The following is a 22,598-nucleotide window of genomic DNA, read 5'->3' as shown; positions in this document are numbered from 1 at the left end:
CTCTCTCTTCCTACTGCTTGGGGAGGCACTGAAGGTCCCGCTGGGGCACCCGCTGTGACTGACATCTAGAATGGGACCTGAAAAGAACAATTTGGCAAATGCATCAATTATGATACGCGAAACTGAGTATGGTATCAAATGCAGTATATGAATGTCGTGAACAGTACATGATTATAGTGTATGAATGCTGTGAGCAGTATATGAGCGCTGTGAGCGGTGAATGATTGCAGTGTATGAAGGCCGTGGCCAGTATATGGGATACAGTGTATTGGGGCCGTGAGCGGTATATGAGTGCGGTCTATAAAATGCAGTATTGATAATGTGATGCATCAGATTAGTATAGAGCAGATTATAGAGGGCTTTGGAACGGAGGTTAAAACAACTTATCGGAATACTGTAAATGCTGAGCAGATCCATGCTCGTCTGCACCATCCCTATCAGAGAAGCCGACAACTCTAAAGTCTGCCCGGTGTACTCTATGGAAGCCTGCAAAAATGTTGAGATGATTAGTAATTTGCGAAGCATAAACTAAAATGAATTGAATGTGCAGAATGCAAAGTATGGTACATACTGGGGTCGGGCCTCGAACTCTGATGAGCTCGTGATCAGCTGGGGCAGAAGCGATGGGAATCTGATAAGCCTCTCCAGCACGTCCTCGGCATGTCACAGTAGTGGGCAGGTCTGGCCACCCCGCCCTCTGTCTCCTATGGGAACCTCTCCTATCACGTGCCTGAGTCACCCTGGATCCTCCCACTCATCCTGCTGCGGCTACAAGTCTGTCTCTCTCACCTTGGCGAACACTGGCCAGAGGCGGCATAAGATATGTCTGGATAAAGACGGTATAGTTGCCGTCGAGCCTGAAGAAGTCGGTATCCCAACCTCTGGTGAAGTCGATCATCTCCTGCTCAGTGTATCTCTCTATAGTCCTCATGTAGGTGGGGGATGGCATTGGGACTATCTGCTCAGGCAAGCCGAGGCTCTGTCACAAGAAGCGCTCTCCCAAGTACCATGCCCGACAGACCGGGCCCTCGAATAACATCCGGAAGAGTGAGGCCACCCGAGCGCCAGCAAACTGATCCCTAACCGCGTCAGGCAGTACTGCCCAGGGCTACTAGGTGATCTAAAAATGACGGGTATATAGGTTGTTAGCTGCTATTGAAAGTGCAATATGAAGCAAAGCTCAGATAAACAGTAAGGTTTGAAATACCTCCGCTACGGCTACAGTGTCAAAATATCGGTGAAAAAATGAGAAAGACTCTCGGGGCCTCCGCTTACACCTCACATCGTACCTATGTGAATATGGGACCATGGGAGACGTCTTTACCTCTGGCTATGGGGCAAGCCTCGGGAAGTAGGCATATACCCATAACTACAGAATGTGAAAGGGTAATAATGAGTATGTTTATCAATAAAGCAGCATACGGATAAAGCAGAAATCAAAGAATGATGTGCAATGTCTTGTGCAGTGTGTGTAATGTACAACTGGTGTAAAGTAGATTGCGTGTTATGCAGTGTGTGTGGTGTACAGATGATGTAAAGTAGGACTGTAAAGCAGAAGGGAAAGATGTACCTCCCAGGCTCTCTAGTAGCCTCCTAATAGGTGCCCACTCCGGCGGGAAGAAGAACTCATGTATCCGTACAAGGTGGCCAAGCTTGCACCGCCCCAGTCATAGAGTCGGACGCTAGACAAGTCCACTAGCGCACTCAAGAGGTAAAGGCCAACGGTGTTCGCCCGATCGGCGAAAAGAGTGGTGCCAAGCAAGAACATGAGAAATCCTCGGGCGTAGTGCTCGGTCTCCTCGTGGGTCGTTGGCGTCTCTCCCCTGAAGTGGTCGACGAACCACGAATATTGCACCATCCCTGGTCGGGAGAGAGGTGGGCGAGTCCCTAGCTAAAAGATCTGAGCAGCATCCCATTCCCCCATATCAGTGTCGTAAGGGATCGGATCACCCCCTACTCCTATGCCGGTGGGCATGGAGAAGTCGAAGGGAGTCATCATCATCTCCCCTATTGTAGAGAGATGGAAGGAATCAGTGGTATCCCCCCACCTCTCCACCAGAGTACCTAGAAGAGACCGACTCACAGTGAGGCGCAAGAGTCCCATACAGAATGCAGCAAAACCAACCTCATCGACAATGTGTCGAACAACATCGGGCAGCTCCATGTACCAGTATCGAGCAATGGTGTTCCCATAGCCCCGGAAGGCATGAGAATCTCCCTGTGTCCAAGATAAGATGCAAGGCAGTGTCAGTAATATAGTGTATGCATGTGTTTTGAATTGATAGAGGTACAATGTGTGAATGTGCTCAGAATGAACAAGGCATGTGGTGTACAAGTGTGTTTAGGATAATCAGATAAAGAGCAGTATGACATATCCAAGACATACGACATACATTGCAGTAAGTAAAGCGGAAGAGTATACCTTAGCGGCGCCATAGGATAAGTGTAACTCCGGCTCGCGTAGCAGGAGGTCCTCTGGTGCACCTCGCGCGAATCTCCTGAACTGGCGGATGCCGTCAGGGGGCAACACGTGTACATCAAGGTCATAAGAGGCTGGATCGAAGGGTCGAATGCTGAGCGGCAAAGGCTCAAACTTGGGATCCATCTCCATCCCCGAAGGAGCCCCATAATGTGGAATGTCATTCGTCATCTCAAGATGAATGAGAAAATGGTCGAAGATGTGAAAAATGGGCGAGAATGCCAAAAGTCAACAAAAAGTCAACTCTGAGGGGTGTAAAAATGGAAGAAAAGGTCAAGGCTCGAAAGAGGGCACGGAAATCAAGGGTGATTCAGGGGAAACAAACCCCAAATGATGGAAATCAAGAAAGAGACACCGAAACCACTTTTTAATCGGTTCAAAATGTTGAGAACAATGAGGGTTTTGCGATTTGAATGTTTGTGGGATGTGTGAAAACACGTAGAAAGCACGGATCAGAAGGAAGAAATGGTCTAGAATGAGAGGAGAAATGTTTTTCGGCTTTGGGAAAGTGAAGAAATGGGGTTTCAAACCCCATACTTAAAGACCCGAGGAAAATGGACCAAACTGCCCTGAATCTACCATGTTTGACTGATCGGCCACATTGTTGGCCGATTAACTTATTTGGTGGCCGATGGCATTCTGATGGCTCCATGTGGTGGCTGATGGACCTCCCATACTCTTCTTTGAGGTTGTTTTGTTGATTTGTTCCCTCATCCCTCAAGAAAGCACACGAAAGTACACTTTTGAAGCATAAGTGGCTTCTGTGGCAGCCCCGAACTGTGTTTTCAGTGTGTGGTGCTCGATATGCACAAAATGTATCCTTTTCGTATCCTTTTGTATATCGCAAGATTCAAAAATTTCTTTTGAAAATGTTACATTCCAATGTCCTTGTCACGTTTACAATGTCGGCATTTGTCATATAGCTTTTTACTCTCGCATTGAATGCGCATCAACTCGTTTTGAGGTTGTATCTTGATATTGCGGAAAACATGCCTTTACCATGCTTGTATTGAATATGTGCATCTCTATGTCATTGCGTGGAACATGTATTTTGCATCATCGCATGGAACATGTATCATCGCGCTTACATAGCATGTGCATTTTTGTATTGAATATGTATTCATGATTATATTGCATAAAGTATGCATGTTGCGTTGAACATGCATTTTTGTTGTTTCACATAGAATATGCATCGCTCACTTTTGCATAGAATACATGTCTTAGTATGGCATGGAACATGCATTCGCCACATTTGCATAGAATTTGCATTTCTCACACTTGCGTAGACTATACACCTCTTATATTCGCATGGAACGTGCATTTGGAAGTTGGCATAGGAGATGCTGTTGATTTTGCATGGAACGTGCATTCTTATTGCATTGTACCTATGAAGCTTCTTTCATTTGCAGGCACGATATTGTATGTATGGTTCGCTTGAAGCTAGCGCAACCTGACGATATTGTATGTACAGTTCATTCGAAGCTGATACGTACGGTTCATTCAGAGAGGTTCCGTACAAGATCATTTATGTCTTGCTCATTTTGTGTATCTATCGCACGTTCACTTTGTGTGTCTATCACACACGCTCACTTTGTGTATCTATCGCACGTTCGATTTGTTTATCTATGACACATGCTCACTTTGTGTATCTATCGCGCGTTCGCTTTGTGTATATATCACACATGCTCACTTTGTGTATCTATCGCACGTTCGTTTTGTGTATCTATCACACATGCTCACTTTGTGTATCTATCGCGCGTTCGCTTTGTGTATCTATCGCGCATGCTCACTTTGTGTATCAATCGCACGTTCACTTTGTGTATCTATCACATGTTCGCTTTGTCCATCTATCACACTTTGTTCGTTTAGTGTATCTATCGCACATGTTCACTTCGTGTATCTATTGCATTGAATCTTGTATGCCCTGGGCATTGTTGTTCTTTCTCCTTACGCGCGTGGTGTGCTAGGCTATCTCTGGTTAAAAGCATTTGGAACGTATTCCAATGCTTATACCACTCCTTTTCCTTTCGCGTGGAATGCGTCGGAATCTTGTTTGAGACCTCGGGTGTGTTCGATGGTCGCTTTTAGTCTTTTCTACGCGGTACGTAGTTAGGATTACATAATGTTTTGACATCCTTTCTGCATGAGATATAGTCGGGTTTATGTTTACTTGCTTATGTACGAGTTTGTTGTAGCATTTTGTTGCATGGTGTTTGCATGTAGAAATTCCATTACAGCTCTCTTTACATAATCATAAGTTATGCTCTTGCATCGTGCATGTCGTCTGCATTTTGCCCAGGCCTGCGGGCGCATCGTTGTGTTGTTATCTTGTATGTTTGTCTAAGTCTTCGGCCTTGTCAAAAATGGGTCGTCTTTGGGCTTTGACATTCACTTTCGTCATTTCATGGGTTTCGAGTTCTGTCAAACAGGGGCAACTGTAGACACCCTATTTTTTACTGTCCTCAAGACTTGGACATCATCGTTTGAACACTTGGTGATTATCCATATTCGTGTTCGTTTTAAGTACCCAAAGGTCATGGTGGATTGCCTCGCCTTCAGACCTCTTAACTTGTCTGTTTTGTGCTTGGTTTCGTACCAAGAGCTCGTGACTTTGTTTCTGAGGGAAGAGGGTGGCCTGTTGGCCAGCCCTACAGCCCATCGGCCAGGCCTTATACCCATCGGCCAAGCTTTTTTTCCATCGGCCATCAGTTGTGGCCGGTCGGCCTCACTAATGGCCGGTAGGCCTCGTTCATGGCCGATCGGCCACATGTGTTGGCCGAAGCCTTTTTTTCTGCTTTTGCAGATATTTTTGGTGCCAGGTGTTCCAGTTGTTGGGCATTGAGGCCATCCTCTATACACGTGTATGGAGGGATTGGAACAAGCTCTAAGCTTGTCAAACAAGCTTGAGGCTTGTATTTCTATATAAGGGGAAGTCCCTCCCCCTTATTAGAGGTTCAGATGTTTTAGAAGCAAATTGGACTCTCTCTCTCTAGAACTCTCTCTCTCTCTCTATATATATATATATATATTGCTTGAAAGTGAGTGTTATTCACATATTTTGCCTACAACCCCTTAGCCAATTATCTTGACCTTGGAGCTGAGATTCCATAAGGCTTGTTTGGACATCAAAAAGCTAGTTTTGGCTCAAAAGTGGTGCTGTTGTTGCTGTGCTTCAAAGGTAATGCCTTAATCCCTCTTAAAAGCTCTATTTTGATCATTAGTTTGGCCCTCTTTGCATGCTATTTTAGGCCTAACTTGTAACTACAAAAAGTTCTATTTTTGAGTGTTAAGAATGGTTGTTTGAGGCCTTGTTTGAGTTAGGGGTGGTCTACCCCCTCTTGTTGCTTGTTTTGCTTTTCTTTGAGCTATCTTTTAAAACCTTTGAGATCACCTTTGTTTGGCCTTTTCACCACTGAATTCCAGAGAACTTTCAGTGGTGGAAAATGTGTTTTGGGACCCAAAATAGGTGGGGGTGATCCCCCCCCTTTGTACCTTGTTTACATGTGTTGATGGCCTACCAAATAAGTATGTGTTTCTACTTCTTTGTGGCTTTGTTCAAGCATATTTTTGTGACTTTTTAGACCTGCCATAACTCTGTTTTTGGCTTGTTTGATCATTGGTTACTTGCTCTTCGCACTTGTAGTGCAATCTCACTCATTAGACTTGTGTGCTTAGTGTTTTGGCCTATTGTTCTAGCTTGTTTTAGCTATATTTCAGCATGCATTTGGCCATGATTTAGCTTACTTAAACTCTATTCTAAGTGGTCTTGGTCATGTATGGTTTGTTTTGTATAGCTGTGGCATAGTTGGTTTTACTAGTCTTGAGTTTTGAGTCTATTAGCATGCTTTACTTGGGTTGTTTGTATGATATGGCATCATTTGATATATGATTTCAGAGCTTATATCTTTGTCATGCTTCCATTTAAATCACTCTTTAAGTGCTTTTTGATAGTTGAGCTTTGTGCCTTGCTTGTGAGCCATCAAATGAACATGTTTTTCTTGCTTTTGAGCTTAAGATTCAACATGATTAGGCCACTGTTTTGGCATGTTTAACCTCTGTCCAGGGTTGGTTTGATCATTTGTGTTTGGTATTGCATGCCCATAGTGTTATGCTTTTTGTTTGCTTTAGTGCTCTTGGTCTCTTAGCATGACTTGTATGTATTGCTTACATGATAGAACCTTGTGCATGCCACTTTAGCATTGGTAGATAAGCATGTTGTATGCATTGCATTGTGTTTGGATCGGACGTTAATCCAAACACAAGGAATGTGGCACGTTTCATACTCAAAGTGATGAAACGTGTTACGTTTCTTGGTCGTCGTCACTCTTGATCATGCATGATAGGGTGACGACACTTTGAGTCTTATGTGTGCATTCACTAACATTGTACAAGCTTGGCTCTTTGGCCATTATGCATTGAGATGCGTGATTGGCGGCTTGAGAGCCGAGCACTACACTCTTTTGAGCTTGAGACATGATAAGGAGTGTGGTTGAACACACATTCCCTTGCAAATACACTGTCATGCCTTTGTTTGTGCTCTGTTGCAGCAAAAGGAGAAATTACAGGAAGTAGTGGCTGACCGGCCATCAAAGCCAGCCGACCGGCCATTAGAAGTGGCCGTTGGCCACCACCTCTGGCCGATGATCCCCCAGAGTGTTCTTAAGATCAGACAGAAGCATTCTGAAAGTTGGCATAATTTTTAGAAGTCCAAAAGAGTGCAAACAGAGGCATCTTGAGGCAAGGTAGTGGATTTCCGGGATGGCGCCAAACGAGCATGCATCTCTCCCTCGCTCGCGAGACCATTTCATTGCTTATGTTTAGTTCGTGTAACTAGTCATTTGATTTGTTTTGTAATATTCTAATTAGCTTAGCATTACTATTTGTTTCAATTTTGATTGTAATATTTAATTAGCTAGAGTTAGTTAATTAATTGGTTTGTAATAATTAGCTTAGCTTAGTGTAAGCTTAGCTTAATTATTCGGACCCTCCTTTGCGAGGGCGCAACGTTGTAATAAGGGTGTGTATATGTGTGCATGTCTTCCAACCCCACTTCTTCCTCCCTTTTTACTTATCAGCTTTCGATGGTTAGTTTATGGCATATTTCAATTAGCATCCTTATGCTTGCATGCGTGCATCATTCATTTGTCTTGCATGCACCGAGCTCGGTGCATCATTCAAACTGTATTGTATTTCCAATACACTTACTTGAATACGTGTTTCAAAGCATGTTATCAAGTGTTAGTTCCATTTTTGCATGTGTTGCATTACGCATCTTAACATAGCTAGGATCATGCATTGATTTCTAACTAAGTTTCTGTTTTGGCTCGGAGTACATTGTAAGTGTTTTCTCTTTAGCATCCTTGCATGTATGTAAGTGACGGTCACGATAGCATGCTTGCCATGAGGCTATTTTCTTAGTTGATAAACTGCATGAATGCCCATGGATGAAGGCTTCATTACTTGAATTGGAACAATTCATCAAATGTGAGTTTTAAGCCCACTTGATTCTGACAAATCATGTTTTAAGCCCACTTGAGGGTGGCAAATCCGCATTTTAACCTACTTGCGAGTAACATCTTCAAACCATTTTTGAAAAAATAAACATGAGATGTTTTGTTCCAAATCGAGCGATTTAGTCTATACTTGTGTGTTATGCGCCTCACATAGTAATTTAGCTAATAATCAAATAAGAACACATGTGTTTTCAAAAACAAACATATCATGAGTAGTAGAGGCCGATCCTTTGATCGGTCAAGCGGGGGTGCTCATTTCAGGACCTTCCCCTCTCGCACACAAGTTCCCGAGCCGAGGCAACTTTGGCGATGACGGACATGTGGCCTTAGGCACGAGTCATGGTTTCCAAAATTTCCCAAAACAAAATATTTAGGTGGCGACTCTATAATCTGTCTAAGCAATCCATGTTTGGCACTTCTTGATTAAAATCGATTTTCCAAAACGATTTGTTGGATTTGGATTCTTTGGTGATTTATTGGTCTTACATTGAATTTTGTGAGACTAGATACGGAACCGTGATAGGAGTCCGAACTGTAGTAGCTATGAACCCAAATCCGCGCCCTCTCCGAAAAGGGTGGCACGCGGAAGAAGTTCAGGCGGTCTACACTAGGGCTTAGTTTTTTTTACTCAAAAGATGCACATTGAGATTCTTTTAGTTTTAAAAAGATGTGTATAGAAAATATTTTGATATAATAGTATGGGTATTGCTGGATGTCCATTTTAGTCATTTTAATTTAGGGTATAATTGTCATTAAAATAATATTTCGTTAAGTGTGTGAATTGAGGTAACTAGGTGTGTGGAAATAGAATTTCCCCTAAGAATATGCCTCATTAAAACGTTACCTAGGAAAACATAGTAGGAAAAAATCCTTCAGCGAAGGAAGAAGAGTATAATAGTCTTGTATGACGTTTTACTTAAATTGCCTCATTCAAACATTGTCATCGAAAACCTAGTGGGAAAAACCGTAGATGAAAGAAAAATAGTACAATTTAAAAATCTTCTTAAATTGATGACTCCCTCCTCAATATTACATAGTTGATATTTTGAGTTGATGCATTCCAATAGGATGAAATAGTTTCTTGAGACTCCCTTCAATATTGAATAATTGATATTTGAGTTGATGCATTAGTTTCTTAAACGTTGTTGTAGGTAGTGTCTGTGAGTAATTCTGCTAGATTTTCACCTGACTGTATTTACTAATTATCAATATCTTCGCTATTCTAAAGTTGTAGGTATAAAAGAATTTTGAAAAAATATACTTAGTTCGGCCATCTTTCATATAGTCTCCCCTGATTTGTGTGATACATGCAACATTATCTTTATATAATATGATTAGTTATCTTTTATTAAAGATTCCACACATTTCTTGAATATGATGGATCATGGATCTTAGCCAAATATATTCTCGACATGCTTCCTGAATTGCAAGTATCTTCGAGTGATTTGAAAAAGTGATAGTCAATGTGTGCTTCACATATTGGTGGGAGATAGCTATACCACCATAGGTAAATGTGGGAGCCGAATAATGGGCAGAGTCAGAAGCGTACATTTCGAAGGATGGACATTTGTTCGGCTTTAACCTACACGATTAGGAGGCCGACTACAATTAATAGGCCGAGTAACTATGGAGCCGAATAAATAAGCAGTTTGAGAGCAGAAAGTGGACCAGGCCCCGAGGCCCTGGAAACGAGTATAAATAGAGGAACAATAGTCAAAGAAAGGTATGTGAGAATTATTGTGCTTAACTTAGAATACAAGTAGCCCTGAGTGCAGAAACTAACTTGCCCGTCAGAGTGCTAATTCCGGCACCCCCGACTGGAGTGTTTATTCCTTTTCAGGTGACTTTCAGAGGATCACTAGCGTCCCCCAGGATCAGAAGAGTATTTCTAAACCACTTCTCCACAATTGGTGCCATCTGTGGGAATACTCAAACACATCCATGGCGGGCGTAACAGAAGACCCTCCGATAGTCACTGATGAAAATTCGCAGAGAGACGACCTCACTCCAACAAACATGCTTGGACCAGAGACTATCCTTGTAAGACGCACTTTGAACTTCGCCTCACCTTTGACTCCAGAGCATGAGGCAATGCAGGCGATCATGGAACAAGCAAAGCAAAACGAACAGAGGTTAGAGAACATGATCGTAGAGAACGAACGTCTCCATCAGGATTTGGCCTTGGAAGTGGCAAAGTCCAAACAAGCTGTACGCCAAGATCCGAAACGACTGGTGAGGGCAGGTGGTCGACGATCTCGAGCCCGACAACAAGACACTGATAGCGACTCCGACTCATTATCCCCAGAGCCCAAGAAGAAGGGACAATCTGAAACTTCTAGTTCTTCTGAAGAGAGTCCCCGTATAAGGCATAAGCGAAGAAGAAACAGTTTGGATAAAGATCAACACGATCTTTTTGTCCGACAGATTGCAAAGGTAGTGCTACCCAAGAAATTCAAAGCGCCGTCATTCACCTTGTACGACGGTAAATTAGACCCCACCGATCACATCCGCCATTACCAGCTAGCCATGACACTGCATGCAGATGACGAGGCTTTGATGTGCAAAATATTTCCGAGCAGTTCGGGACCACTAGCTGTCAGGTGGTTTTACAAACTGGAGCTGACTTCGATTAAAAGCTTCCACCAACTCCAAAAATCCTTCAAGGCAAGGTTTATCACTAATGAGGTCCAGCCAAAGCAAGCCGATTCCCTCTAGGCAATGCAGATTCAACCAGGGGAAACCCTTCGTGCCTACTCGGCGCGATATTGGGAATGTTTCAATCTGGTAGACGATGCTTGCAATGACTCCATGGCCATCACCGCCTTCAAGATGGGGCTGCATCCTAACAGTGCCCTCTGCAGCTCTTTGACCAGACGGCCCCCCAAAACAGTTTGGTCGTTGATGAAGAAAGTTGAAGAATACTGTAAAGTGGAAGATGATGCCTTAAGGGTTAAAACCGAAAATGTGACCAGCAAGACAGCTCCTGCTGAAGTTGCTCAGTCGTTAAACTCTATAGCACCTCAAAGCCTTGAATCACGTCATCGGCAAAACGAGATAAGAGACTGGATTCCCTCCGATCAAGCGACCACTGCTCCCACCGAGAAAGTGAACAATTGCAAGTTGACACCAGGCGCACGAGACGCGCCGACAAGAAATATATGGAGTTGACAAAGCCGATCAGTGTGGTTATGTCCAAAACCCAACACCTTCCGTTCTTCAAGTGGCCGTCGAAAATGGTAGGACCTCCCGACACGAGAAGACGGGATAGACGGTGTGAGTATCACAGGGACCATGGCCATGATACTGACAGTTATTGTGAATTGAAGCATCACCTGGAGGAATTGGTACAAGATGGCCGCCTACAACAGTACGTCCGAAAAAGTAACCCAACCAAAGCAATAGCCTTAAGACAGGATTCACCTCCGCTCGGCGTGATCCACATGATATACAGCTTGCCAATGTCATCGGCGGTGCATACGATTTAGTCGAAGCCCGACCCTTAAAGTCAACTCACTCTGGCTAAGCGGTCCCATGAAGCTGCAAGCATTTCTTTTGATGATTCAGATCTGGCCAGAGTGACACTTCCTCACATCAATTCCTTGGTAATTGAGTTACGCGTAAAGCGATTCACTGTTGAGCGCGTCCTCATTGATTCGGGGAGCACATCAGAGGTTATGTATTACAAGACATTCACCAAACTCGGCTTCTCAGAATCAGATCTCTTTCTGGCTCCTTATCCATTATTCGGCTTCAACGCCAATTCAGAATACCCATTGGGAAAAATCACACTACCAGTTCGAGCCGGCTCCTGAACAGTGGACATAGAATTCTTGGTCGTCAAGCTGTCATCGCTGTACAATCTCATTATGGGGCGAACTTGGTTGCACACCATGCAAGCCGTGCCGAGTACATATCATCAGCTGCTACGTTTCCCGACGGAGCGGGGCATTGAGTAAATCCGTGGCTCCCAGAAATTGGCACAAGCATGTTATATCCTTGCTGAAAAAACACCATAGGAGCTGCAGGTGAATTCTATTGAGGTGCCAGATCGAGAGAGCCTCGACGACGTTGGGTGGCTCCCAAATGAAAAGGCCACAGAAGGCTTAGACCGAGTTGAAATCGACGGCAGCCCAGACAAATTCTTCATGGTCGGCGCACCCCTGAATCAGGCCGACAGACAACAGTAATCTCTTTCCTGCTCAGCAACATCGATATCTTTGCGTGGACTCCGTATGAGATGCCGGGTATAGATCCGTCCATTTCACAGCAGCATTTGAATGTTGATCCTAAGTGCAAGCCAATCATTCAGAAAAGCCAGCTATTAGCCACAGAGCACACTGTCGCCGTCATTGAGGAGGTTGACAGGCTGCTTGAAGCTGGGGCAATCAGGGAAGTGACCTACCCTACATGGCTCTCTAATACAGTGGTGGTGAAGAAGAAAAACAGGACTTGGCGAGTGTGCGCCGATTTCACGGACTTGAACAAAGCCTGCCCCAAGGATTGTTTTCCCCTTCCTAGAATTGACCAACTTGTAGGCGCGACGGCACGCCATCAGCGTATGAGCTTCCTTAATGCTTACAGAGGCTACCATCAGATCGCCATGCATCCTGAGGACCAAGAAAAAACTGCATTCCTCACCCCAAGAGGAACCTACTACTATAAGGTTATGCCTTTTGGGCTGAAGAATGCAGGGACAACTTACCAAAGACTGGTCACGGCTACGTTCAAGGAATAACTCGACCGCACTATGGAAGTGTACATTGATGACATGGTGGTCAAGTCCAGAGAAGAGCAATCCTATCTAGCCGTTCTAGAAGAGACGTTCGGCATCTTATGCAAATACAAAATGAAGCTGAATGCTTCCAAATGTCCGTTTGGGATCGGCTCTGGCAAATTCTTGGGGTACATTGTCAACCACCGAGGAATCGAAACCAACCCAAGGTAAATCACAACAATCCTAGAACTTGGCTCCCCTCGATCGGTCAAGGAAGTTCAGAAGTTAATGGGGATGGTCGCCGCACTGAACAAGTTCATCAGTCAGAGTCCACAGATCGCTGCCGACAATTCTTTATACACTACGGTGGGGCAAGGCTTTTGAATGGACCACCGAATGTGAAGCCGCTTTCAACGGCCTCAAGACCTACCTTCGCTCAGTACCACTCTTGACAACACCTGCTGGTAGTGACGCGCTCATTTTGTATTTGGCAGTTTTTGACAGGGCCGTCAGCGCCGTACTAATAAAGGAAGAGCTGGGGGAGCAACAACCAGTGTAATATGTGAGCAAGGCAATGGTTGACGCCGAAACACGCTACCTTCCGCTAGAAAAACTCATCCTAGCCCTAGTCATGGTGGCAAGAAAACTGATGCATTACTTCCAGGGACATAGCATTGGGGTGCTAACAGATTATCCTCTCCGATCAGTACTACGAAGTGCAGAAGCATCAGGACGTGTTTGAAAGTGGGCACTTGAACTCGGCCAATACGACATTCAGTTTCTACCTAGAATCGCAATCAAGGGACAGGTGCTTGCCGACTTTATTGCCGAATTCACTGGGGGTCTTGCCGATTTCAAGTCTGATGAGATTCGACCGAAGCCGAACTAGAGAATTTATGTTGGGGACATTTGGCAGTCGTATTGTGATGGATCATCCAATCAGCGGGGCAGCGGAGCCGGAGTTATAATCATGGCTCCCGACGGCACAATAATTGAGTAGGCCGTCAAGCTCGGCTTCGAAGCATCAAATAACAAGGCCGAATATAAAGCACATCTTCTGGGTGCTTGGCGTTTGCTTGTATTTTGCGATTCAAAACTAGTGATCAATCAGCTCAAGGGGGAGTATGCGGCAAGAAACGACCGTATGGCGGCTTACATGAAAACGGCCAACTCCTTGCTGGCAAAATTTGACCATCATGAATTGAACCAGATAACGCGTGATTAGAACACACATGCAGATGCCCTTGCTTACCTAGCCTCCACCATTAATTTAGAGATTAAACAGACCATTGAAGTAGGTTTCATCCCGGAATCGAGCATCGGCCCTTCGGAGGAAGTTCAAGTCAACGTTATAGAATCTGGACCGAGTTGGATGGATCCCATTGCTGCATTTCTGTCTTCTGAACAGCTCCCAGAGGACAAGAAAAACCGCACAAGCTGCGAAACAAAGCCCTACGATACTACTTGGATCCACAAGGAAGGCTTTACAAAAAATCCCTCTTTGGTCCATATTTGGAATGTGTGTACCTTGACAAAGTCGAAGAGCTTTTTGCTGAAATACATGAGGGTAGTTGTTATGTCCATTCTGGCGGGCGCTCCTTGGCCCATAGAGCTATAACACAGGGGTATTATTGGCTGACAATGAGATCTGATGCCGAATGCTATGTGAAAAAATAAGAACAGTGCCAGAAGTTCTCCCCGTTAACCCATCTTTCTACTGAAGAGTTGAGCTCTATCACCAGCCCCTGGCCGTTTGTCCAGTAGGGGCTTGATATTGTAGGACTGTTGCCGAGGGCCCTAGGGAACAAGCGATATTTGATCGTCGCCACAGACTACTTCACAAAATGGGTCGAAACGGAGGCATTAACGCACATTCGAGATTCTGATGTCAAACACTTTGTGTGGAGAAATATCATAACGCGATTCGGCATTCCAAGAGCCCTTATCTCAGACAACGGCACCCAGTTTGATTGTGGCGTCTACCGAGAGCTGTGCAGCAAATATAGTATCCGACCTTACTTTTCCATGCCAGTTTTCCCACAAAGCAATGGTCAAGCCGAAACCTCTAATAAACCCATCTTGGACGGCATTAAGAAGAGGCTGGAGAAAGCTAAAGGAAAATGGGTCGAAGAATTGCCGAGTGTATTGTGGGCTCATCGAACTACGCCGAGGCGATCTACTGGAGAAACACCGTTCGCTCTGTGCTTTGGAACCCAGGCGATCATACCCCTAGAGATCGGCCACCCAACCCTAAAATCTCAAGTTTTTGATATGGACCGAAACGACATGATGCTGGCACTGGATTTGATTCTAATCAAAGAACGAAGAGATCGTGCCCTTGCGTCGATGGCGCGGTACCAGCAGCAGCTTGCCAAGTCATATAATCAACATGTTCAGCTGCGCCGCTACACACCAAGAGAGTTGGTCCTGAAGAAGGTACTTCCAGCTGTCAAGAAACCGGCTGATGGAAAATTGGGTCTTGACTGGGACAACCCCTATCAGATTGATTCGATCGCAGGAGTAGGGGCATATCGGCTCAAAGAAATGTCAGGGAGGAGTCTGCCACGGCCTTGGAATTCAACACATTTACGTAAATTTTATCATTAACCCGACTTGTGGGGCATGACACTTTTTCTGAATGGTTCGCCATGTACATCTCATTTTCTGTAATACAAAGATCGCTACTTACTTCAAAATCGAGTTCAAGGGTGTTCCAATAAAAGCCTCCAGATTCGGAGCGCCCTTCGTGGATATCACGATTGGCCAAATAGAGTCTTCAGATTCGGAGCCCCATCGGCGCACGATGTCCTTGGGCCGATTAAAGCCTCCGGATTCAGAGCGCCCTTCATAGATATCACAATTGGCCAAATAAGTCTCAGGATTCGGAGCCCCATCGGCGCACGACGTCCTTGGGCCGATTAAAGCCTCCGGATTCGGAGCACCCTTTGTGGATATCATGATTGGCCAAATAAGTCTCCGGATTCGAAGCCCCATCAGCGCACGATGTCCTTGGGCCGATAAAAGCCTCCGGATTCGGAGCGTCCTTCGTGGATATCACAATTGGCCAAATAAGTCTCTAGATTCGGAGCCCTATCGGCGCACGACGTCCTTAGGCCGATTAATCCTCCAGATTCAAAGCGCCCTTCGTGGATATCACGATTGGCCAAAATAAGTCTCCAGATTTGGAGCCCCATCAGCGTACGACGTCCTTGGGCCGATTAAGCCTCCAGATTCGGAGCTCCACTGGCCAAATAAGCCGTCGGATTCGGAGCGCCCTTTGTGGATTTTCGGGCTGTGCATAACATAATGATGCCAATTAAATACTTAACGTAGAATGCTCTCATTTCGAGCCGGCAAAACCCTTTTATACTTCGAAACATATAAACATTCAGAATGATGTTAATACAATAAAACACATGCAAACACGTGTGTGCCGAATGAAAGTCATAATGAAAGTTATGAAAGTTACAATAAAGCACATGCAAACACATACAAACATTTTATTCAATCAGGCGATGATTACATAGTTTTGAATGTGATCTGCGTTTAAACATTACAATGAATATTTTTATACGGCGTCGCCCTCATCCTCACTCTACTCAACCTCAAAGGCGGAAAACAAAAAATGCTTTCGTCAGTAGAGTGGCGATGCTAAATCAATGCCCGACGCTTGGAGAACTTCCGCAGCTTGAGATGCCTTGATCCAACCGTGCTTAAAACCGCGATTTTCACATCGGCAAACCTCTTCGTCGAGTTTCTCCTTGGTATTCTGAATTCCGATCTTTTGGCCGTCATGAAAACATTTTTCATAGGCCGCGGCCCTCGCAGTCTCAATCACGAAGATACTAGCCGTGTTTCGATCGGCAATAACATCACTTATCAGTCTTTGAGTCACCCTCTCTTCCACAATCGGATTGGGTTGGTTGGCTGATTGAGACTTGGCAGACCTGATTTTCCTTAGCTCATGCTCAACCTTCTCCGCACGAGCTTCTAACTTCCGAATGCGTTCATCTCTTTGCTCTATATCGCACCGAGCGACGCGGAGACGCATGCCGATTTCATAAGCTGTGTACAGCCCCTTCACCGCCCCGTGAACGCCTTCACGAAACACTTCGAAGTCTTGCGGACCTACCATCGACTATTGGGCTTCGAGTGGAAAAATCTGTCGGGCAAACTCGACTGCCACGTTTGGATCTCGAACGATCGGGTCCGCCTCTGTCACTGGTCTATTCCCCACGAAGACCGCAAAACTCAATGGGCACAGAGTTGCGTTAGATTCCCTTCCAGAACTAGGTTGAGGAGCTTTGCCCTGAGGTTGCTTATCCCTCCTGGGCAACCTACTTCGACGACGAGGAGATTAGTGTCTCTCCCGATCCCTCGAAGTCCTACTCTCCGTGCGTGACGGATCACCACTTCAATTCATGGCTCCTCCCAGCTTAGCTAGCGTCTTCGCTTCGTCTCTGCTGTTGAAGAAAAGCCTTTGTGACATTCGCACTTATTTAATCTTCCTCAAAGGGCTAGACGAAGTTGCTGACTGAGCATATAAATAGGACCCTCGTTCACAAAGTACACACCCATTTATTACCTACGTGGGCAGCACCTCCGAGGCAATCTCATTAATATTGAAATATCAACAGCCCGGCGCCGACTGAGTCATATGCCCTGATCGTCCCGTCAGCCGCTGTTATTCGGTGTTTAATGTTCGTAATCCAGCTGGGGCAAGGATAGATTCATCAATCTAGTCGGCTAGAGTGCCCCAGCCGTTCCACGAATCGATTCATTAATACGAGATTTATTACGTGTTATTCGGCATTTAATATTCATGAATCACCACTTCGATTCATGGCTCCTCCCAGCTCAGCTAGCGTCTTCGCTTCACCTCTGCTGTTGAAGAAAAGTCTTTGTGACATTCGCACTTGTTTAATCTTCCTCAAAGGGCTGGACTGAGTTGCTGACTGAGCATATAAATGGGACCCTCGTTCCCATTTATTCCCTATGCGGGCAGTACCTCCGAGGCAATCTCATTAATATTGAAATGTCAACAGCCCGGCACCGACTGAGTCATATGCCCCGATCGACCCGCCAACCGCTGTTATTCGGCGTTTAATGTTCGTGAACCAGTTAGGGCAAGGGCAGATTCATCAATATAGTTAACTTGAGTGCCCCAGCCGTTCCACGAATCGATTCATCAGTACAAAATTCATAAGTTCGTGATATTCGGCACCTCATGAATTCATTTTGTTGACAAAATCAGATCCATAAATTTAATCGGCTTCTAAGTTTGTTGTCTCACGTAATCATGACATTTTGTTCTAATTGCTGATTCTCCTAATTACGTACTCATACAACAAACAATACAAGCAATAACTTGAGTACAATATTAAATTTTCATTCATAAATTGGGCACTAGCAGTAGACATTTTACATATGAAAATCCAAAAATGATGAAAATCTACTAGACAAAAACATACATTGAAATTGAAAATATTTAATAAAACTAGTGTCTCCCAAATTAATCCTCGGGATCAGACTCAAGTGGCTCAACGTCCACTTGCTCGTATGGAATTGCCATGGCCAATGTAACTCCAGCGGCAGCAAGGGCTTTGAGCCACCCATGTTTGAATCCCCGAATCTCAAATTTGGGGACTTCTTCTATGTAGTCCTTAAGGGCGGCGCTCATTCCAGCCTCGAGCGCCGCAGAAGCCTGAGAGTCAGTTTTTTCCTTGGCCTTCCTCAACTCTTCCAACTCGGCCTCCACCTTAGCAAGCGCCTCCTTGGCTAACTTGAGCGATTCCTCACCCGCGTTCACCTTCTCCTCGGCATCGGATCTGAGCCGATTAGTAGTCTGAGCCCTCTCCTTCTCAGCTTCGGCTCGATCACTTTCCATCGCGGCTCTCATCGCCTCGAACTTAGCCCTGCTTCTCTCACCTTCAGCTCCCGACTTCAGGCGGCCAATTCTTTCAATGGCTTCGTGCTGGTGGAAGCCTAGTTCGGCTATCCTTCCAACCGTCTGCAAAACAAGGAGTCAGGATCGTCACATACTAGAAGGGCCGACTGGGTAGCTAAAGCTATAGCTACCAAATCCGACTCTGCTCGAAAGGTGGCCTTGTCAGCCGACAACGAAGTTGAGGCGACCAAGCTCAATGTTACAGCTGGATCCTTCAAGGCAGACGCGTCAGAGGAGATCGGTGTGTTTTTGATCATCGGTTGAATAACGAAAGGAACAACCACATCCGATTCCTCTAGACAAGGCCGTTTGTCAGCAGGGCTCTCTTCTGAGCCGGCCTCTCCCTCGGCGGTACGTTTTTCACCCCGCTCTTGTTGAATCGGCCTTTCTTCTGGGATTTGTTGTTCAGCCACCTTATCCAACTCGACCGAAACAACTTGAGCCATCTCTTTTACCATAACGGGCTGTGAAGATTCAATTGGGATAGGCCCAGAATGGCTGGCCTCGGCTTTCCATCGCGTGGCCATGCGTTCGGCATTTCTCTTTCGCGCCATTTGCGTTAGATTTTCCGCAGCCATGCCTTCAGAAAAATTGTCGGGTAGATCTCCCAAATCTGTAAAAATATCTTCGAAGGAAAACTCTGCCTGACCCGAAGTGGATAGTGAGTCAGGCTGGTTATGATCGACTGCCTCAAACATCGAGTTTAGAGCCTCGTCGACCTCTTCAGCCTTCGCAGCAAACTCTCTCATTGGTTTGACAACTACCTTGACCACCGTCTCTGCATCTTGCTCTGAATCAGAAGCTTCGAAACCAATTTGTCTAAGGGTCTTGAAGCTGGGGAAGATAAGAGCCGTACGGTGGTGTTCGCTGGATGGCATCGGGATGTCGTCTGCAGCCGAGAACGTAGTATAAGTAGGCTCATACCGCAGAGGTATATGGACAGCTCTCCCTTGCTTTTATACGTTTGGACAACCAAAATACTTGAGTGCAGTCTTAATCTCCGCAAGGACTGCGTCGTCAGCTGAAGTCTGAATCTTCTTCAACTTACTGCCTGCAAAAACGAAGGATTAGACTTGAAGAGATAGTCGAGTAAATGAAAGATCATCAAACATAAGGAGTTACTCGGCCACCTGGTTCACCCCTCTTTCTGGGAACAGGGTCTAGGCGATCTTTGCCCTCGCCCAATTCCCAGTTGCCACGGACATTGACCATGACCTCGTAAACTCGTTTGCAGAACTGGCAAGCATGGTTACCAAGTGATGGTCGGTGTCCTTGGCCTTGAGAAAGTAGCGCGCAAGCCAACCGGAGGATTTGGCTAGAGCGTAGCAGTGTCGAATCACCAGAATGCCAAGGTTGATCCTAAGGCGCCGGTTCAGTTCTACGATTCCCATTATGATTTGAAAGAAATTCACATTGGGTTGAGAAGGAATCAGACCCCAATGGCGGAGGACGGCCCTAAGAAATGGGTGCAAGGGAAAGCGAACCCCGCCCTCCGCAATGGATAGGAGAGGAAAGACGATGGTATTTTGGTCCTCCCTCTCCATATCAAGGGTATTGTCCGTCACTAGAGATATATGGACATCATCAGGGATAGAGAAATGTCTCCGGAACCCGGAGATACGACCCTTGGAAAGGAGGTCTTTCAAATGCTTAGACATTCTAGTAAGGATTCGGGTATTCTAAATCAAAAATGAACACAGAAAATAGGATTATAAATAGGAGAAGAAAACTTACGAGAGGCAAAAAAGACACAGAGAGACAGGAAGAAGTTGCAGAAGACGCGAGGTAGAGGAGGAATTTCGGCTGGCAATCCATGAGGCCCTAATATTAAAAAATTATACATTCGAAGAGACTGGAGTTTCAAATCGTAATAAATACAAAAGATGCACGAATGAGGCGGGAACGTATAAAGATGACCGAAAGGCCTGTGTTCTGACATACACATTAGGATAGGTGAAGCCGCCTAATTTATGTTTCTCTTGACTTTTCAAATTCAAAACCAAACACACCAATTAACTGCCGTCAATGGAGAGTTTTGGGGGGAATTATGGGAGCCAAATAATGGGCAGAGTCAGAAGCATACGCTTCGAAGGATGGACATTTGTTCAGCTCTAACCTGCACGATTAGGAGGCCGACTACAATTAACAGGCCGAGTAACTATGGTGCCGAATAAATAAGTAGTTTGAGAGCGGAAAGTGGACCAGGTCCCGAGGCCCTGGAAATGAGTATAAATAGAGGAACAACAGTCAAAGAAAGGTATGTGAGAATTATTGTGCTTAACTTAGAATACAAGTAGCCCTGAGTGTAGAAACTAACTTGCCCGTCGGAGTGCTAATTCCGGCACCCCCGACCGGAGTGTTTATTCCTTTTCAAGTGACTTTCAGAGGATCACTAGCATCCCCCAAGATCAGAAGAGTATTTCCAAACCACTTCTCCACAGTAAATACAAGCCATGTTTGCGATATAATTTTATGTGGACTAGAAAGATAACCAGCATTTGTATATCCAATTGGTTGTAGATTTGATTCCTTTTAATAAAATATACCCATATTTTTTGTTCCAAAAAGTTAATGTCATATCTGTTTCACTCTATTCCAATGTCTTTGGGTTGGTGCAGAACTATATCTTGCGAATAAATTGATTCCAAATACAATATTGGGCCTAGTACAATTTGCAAGATACATAATAGCACTAATTGCATTGAGATATAATACTTCAAGACCAAGAACTTCATCATCATCTTTTGGAGGGCAAGAAAACCATTAGAGTATTTAATGAATGAGCTTTTTTCATATAAAAGTGCTTCATGATTTTTTGATTGACGATCAAAATTTCTATTTGGCAATTGTTCGATTTGGATGCCGATACAAAATTTTATTTTACCAAGATCTTTCATTTCAAATGTTCTATAGTTTATGTAAACCCTTCTGGAGTTCTCACAAAATTCAAATCACAAACACATACTACAACAATTGCAAATCCTTTTGATTACTTAATAAAAATGCATGGGCAAATTGTATCATTCTCATATCCCTCTTTCAATAGATACTTAGTGAGGTGATTTTATCACATGCACCCAGATTTTTGCAATCCATAAAAAGATCTTTCTAGCTTGATAAAATAAACACTTTTGGATTTTGAATGAAATGTTTCAGGCATCTTAAATATATATATATATATATATATATTTATACAGATAAAGATCTTCGTAGCTTGATAAAATTTTGTATCGGCATCCAAGTCCCGATACAAATTCTTGCACGAAAACATCTTTAGTCGTTTTGGGTTTCCTAGAGCCATAATAAGTGATCAGGGTACGCATTTTTGTAACTGGTTCTTTGAGTCGGTGGCAAAGAAATACTCTATCACTCATAAAGTTAGCACTCCATACCACCCTCAAACTAGTGGCCAAGTAGAAGTCTCAAATAGGGAGGTAAAGAACATAATAGAGAAAACGGCGAGGCCAGATAGGAAAGATTAGTCACAACGGTTGATTGATGCATTATGGGCCTACCGCACTGCTTATAAGACACCTATTGGGATGTCACCATACAGGGCATTGTTTGGCAAAGTTTGCCATCTCCTGGTTGAACTTGAGCACCGAGCATTGTGGGCCATAAAGAAGTTTAACTTTGATATGGCCGCGGCTGGGCTCCACCGGAAATTGCAACTTAATGAGTTGGAGGAAATCCGGAATGACGCATATGAGAGTTTGAGAGTTTTTAAAGCTCGGACTAAAGAATTCCATGACAAGCACATTAATAGAAAATCCTTACAACCAGGCCAAAAAGTATGGATTTTTAATTCAAAATTGAGACTCTTTCCGGGTAAGCTAAGATCAAGATGGGATGGCCCCTTTGTGGTTGTTGAGGCATTTGTTCATGGTGCCGTTGAGGTGCAAGATCCAAAGACTAGCCACACTTTTAAAGTGAATGGCCAAAGAC

Source organism: Camellia sinensis, chromosome 9, assembly GCF_055761805.1.
Source record: "Camellia sinensis isolate YWXY chromosome 9, ASM5576180v1, whole genome shotgun sequence".
NCBI classification, from domain to species: Eukaryota; Viridiplantae; Streptophyta; class Magnoliopsida; order Ericales; family Theaceae; genus Camellia; species Camellia sinensis.
This window is presented reverse-complemented; position numbering follows the sequence as displayed.